Source organism: Juglans microcarpa x Juglans regia, chromosome 8S (genome assembly GCF_004785595.1).
Source record: "Juglans microcarpa x Juglans regia isolate MS1-56 chromosome 8S, Jm3101_v1.0, whole genome shotgun sequence".
In the NCBI taxonomy this organism is placed as follows: domain Eukaryota; kingdom Viridiplantae; phylum Streptophyta; class Magnoliopsida; order Fagales; family Juglandaceae; genus Juglans; species Juglans microcarpa x Juglans regia.
The window spans coordinates 3126816-3130646 of NC_054609.1; the positions used below are offsets into that span (position 1 = coordinate 3126816).

At 34.2% G+C, this 3831-nt stretch overlaps 1 long non-coding RNA gene across 1 annotated transcript; it reads right to left on the bottom strand.

Annotated features, from left to right (window-relative positions):
* Positions 1–976: 976 nt before the first annotated feature.
* LOC121244040 lies at positions 977–2486 on the bottom strand. Its single transcript, XR_005936368.1, has 2 exons — positions 2252–2486; positions 977–1377 (listed from the first exon to the last, which is right to left on the bottom strand). It is a non-coding gene; the product is annotated as an uncharacterized LOC121244040 (long non-coding RNA).
* Between the last annotated feature and the right edge of the window lie 1345 nt (positions 2487–3831).

The following is a 3831-nucleotide window of genomic DNA, read 5'->3' on the forward strand; positions in this document are numbered from 1 at the left end:
AAACTTGGTATTTTGCTGTTTGTAGTGGTTTGAGAATTATTGTATCCAAGCTTGGTGTAATTATTTTGATTTTAAGAATAGATGGATGTGAATGCATAGGCGAATTATGGGTTATAGATTAGTTGGAAAATTATTTGCGAGTTGATGAATGTCGTTTTGAATGTTAAGAGTTGATGGATGTAATTTTTCTTGTACACGTTTTAGATTACTTCTACAGATTTGATGAATGTAATTTTTCTTGTAATGTATTGTTTATGCTAGGTGCTGAAAGTGATTGAATATATTCTGTTTTACTTCTCCCACCATACCAAGATGATTCAGGTGCTAGAACTCCACGTTTGTTGTCGCTCGTTAATTTTCTTTTTATGAGCAATAATCGTAGGTGCTAGATTCCAATACTTGTAAGTTAAAACCAGCCGGCAAGTGCCTTGTGATTTTATTTGGTTCAGTGGAGTTGCTAATTCATCTCTCTATCTTGGCCAATTATTAAATAAAAGCATAGTTTAAAAAGAAAAAAAAAAACTATTTATATATATATATATATATATATATAGATTGAGAGTTGTACGACGAAAGTCTTCCACTGCAAAATTGTATTCTTGCAGTGGTGTTACTAACTGGTGGTAAGTTTGGCTTGCCGGTTTGCATTATCTTTCTGTATTGCCTCATTTCCTGAAATAAATGCAATTGAATCATTTGTTATTTATTTTTTTAGCTCAATTATCGAGAACAACTTTTGCCATCTTAGACCAGACAAATTGCCATTTGCAAGTATTTGGGATGGGAGAAATCTTTCCAAATGCAAACTCGAAGTCATAAGAAAATGATCTCAAACCGGATTAAATATAGGAATTTCTTTGTAAATCTTTCGCCATTTAAATAACCACCTATCATGTGTAAATAGGTGATGGTGTCTATGGATTTAGCATAATAAGTTGCCATAATTCTTCGCATACAACATATAGCATTTACGATTCGAACAATCTCTTTACATTTCAAACTAGCACGATAGGTAGGAAGAGGACTTGATAATAATTTGAGACCAAGAACTTCATCTACACGATCTACACAACAGGCATGCAGGAGAAGCCAACATTGGAATTTCAAACAATTTGACCTCACCTATTATTTTGATTCATTCCTACTTCATGTAGTTTTATCTATAATTTTAAACTAAAGTGCAGTAATTGGGCCTTGTAATTGTCTCCTTACTAATACAGTGTATATTCCATCCTGGCTGAGTAGCTCCTTGTAGGTACCGCTTTCAGCTATCTGACCATCTGATATAACAGCAACACAGTTTGCACTTTTGACTGTTGAAAGCATGTGTACTATGACAAGAATAGTCCTTCCCCTCATCAGAGAATCCATGGCATCCTCTATATAGTAACATGAGAAGAGGTAATTGAAGTAATTTCACTGTTTTGTTTCGCAATTTTTTTACATTGCCTCAATTAATTAAGCAGGTCGTGGATCATGCAGCAATATCCAACAATATAAAGAATGAAATAAGTATCAAACAAATGGAAAAGAACCACCTTTTGACGAGATGTTGCCAGAAGGTAAGAACATGGTAAATATAAAGGTTGAAAATTTATCCTTCTGCCTATAACTGGACACTGAAGCCAATAATATATCAGCACCAAAAAATTGGCATTTCCTGCATAAATCGATAAGAAACCTGAACGTCCACAACAAAGCACCTCCTCTCTTGTTCATAGACCAAACTTATTAATAGGAATACGATGAAAAGAATATAAATGAAAAAATGTATAGTTTTAAAGTCACAACTCAGAGTTTTAAAATCCATTTACAAGATACCAAAACACATGAACACTCTTGAAAAATGTAGAGATCTTATCATACCAAACTCTTTAAAGTAGGCATTAAATTTGATTTATAAAATTGATAAAAGATATCATCACTTCCAAAGCATCCAAATAAAACACCCAAAGATTAGTTTAACTCTTCAGACCTAACAATTACACCAAACAACCCACAAGGTGTGCTACAGACTATATATTGATAGACTTTACTAAAGGTAAACTTTTCCATTTTCCACATCTAAATAACCACGAATCCTAGCTCCAACAATACCCACCACCAAATTTTACCCATTTTCTCAACAACCATAAAAACCTGAAAAACAAAAGGGGAAAAGAAGCAATACTCAGCCTATATAGTCACATAAAAGTAAACCCTTTTCCAATTCGTGTAATTTATGTTGGGAAAAATGCCTAACATGTGTTACCGTGATGTGAGGAGGCAGATTTGTACGGATTGAGCGTTGGTGTTCGACGTATGGAGTTTGCAATAGAAGCTCAACACATCGTATGGAGTTTGAGAGCGAGATCGAGGGTTTCAAGGGTGAGAGAAGTGAAGAAGGGGTTGAGGTGAGAGGTGAGGAAGAAATCTTCTAGGGTTTCATGGGTGAGAGACATGAAGGGGCTGGGTTGAGGGGGAGTTATCTGTTGTTGGGGTGTTGGTTGGGGTGGGCGTTTACGTGCGAGAGATTTGGGAGAAAAGGCAGTTAGCTCATTATCTTGGTTATGAGAAAAGGGAGAAGTAGAGAGGCGAGTGAGAGAAGTCTGAGAGAAGTGGGCGACTGAACTGTGAAGTAGGTGAAGAACCGAGTTTGCCACATCAGGAGTATGGGTAGACTTTTTCAATTCTATTAGGGTTTTTTCTACAAACACCAACATGATGCAGCATACTTAATGTACCATATATTTTTGGGTGACAAGTGTAAGTCTAGTGGCAGTAATTATATCCCGCTTTTGGGTCACTTAATGAACATCCAACTATTTTTGTGAAGTGTTCTCACACCACTAAGGGGTCCTTACTTGCCTTCCTTTTGGGAGGGAGGATGGTGTTACTACTACTAGACAAGTTAATGTTTGAAGCTAAAGGAATAGTAATCTCATCGTCTCTTAAATTTGTAGAAGTGTCACTTCTAAAGTAATCTATGATATGAACTGACATATAATAAAAGCATGAGAAAGTAAGAATACAATACTGATTTGAACAATGGAAATTCAATTTTTTTTAAATGAGAAGAGAAATAGATGAAAACACATAAAACAAACAAGAATGCATAGGCAAAGCTGAAACTTTATTTTCATGCTACACAACTAATTTTGGGATTTGAAGGTCAATTCTATTCAAGATTTAGCAACAATATTAACTAATGATTGGACATATATGATTGGACATTTATTGTTTTAAAGTCCATTTCAAGTTTTGGAAGGTCATTTTATATAGGTTTTAAAGCTATTTTAAAACTAAATAGACTTTCAAACTAAACTACTACAAATTAATCATAGGAGATGATTATGAAAGAGGGAACACCTGCAAAATTTGTTTTTGACTTAACTAGAGGAGATGATTATGTTTTACCAAAACTTGAGATGAAAAACAGTAAACAGTTTTCATATTTTGCTTAGTTAGATAACTTAGATCTTTTTTATGCAAACGGTCTTGAGCAGAATTTTTATGCAAGCTGTCTCAAGCAGGCCTAACAACCATCTAGAACCTTTGTTTTGGAGAAGTAATTTTGCAGTTGTCCTATGAATGTCTACAAGAAATGGCACAGCATCCACACGATAAAACCCAAATGTATTTTTTAAGATCATTTTTAGCAAAAGTACAGATACTTTTACTCAAAAAGAAGTAAGGAAATGTCAAAATATTCAACTCAACGAAATGAAAACATAGAAATGTGGGAAACAATGTAAATAACAATTCAAAAATAAATCATAAGTTTATGCTGGGTACTCACCATTTTTAGTCACTACTGGAAAATATGAGTAGAATCAGCAAAAGAAAAAAAAT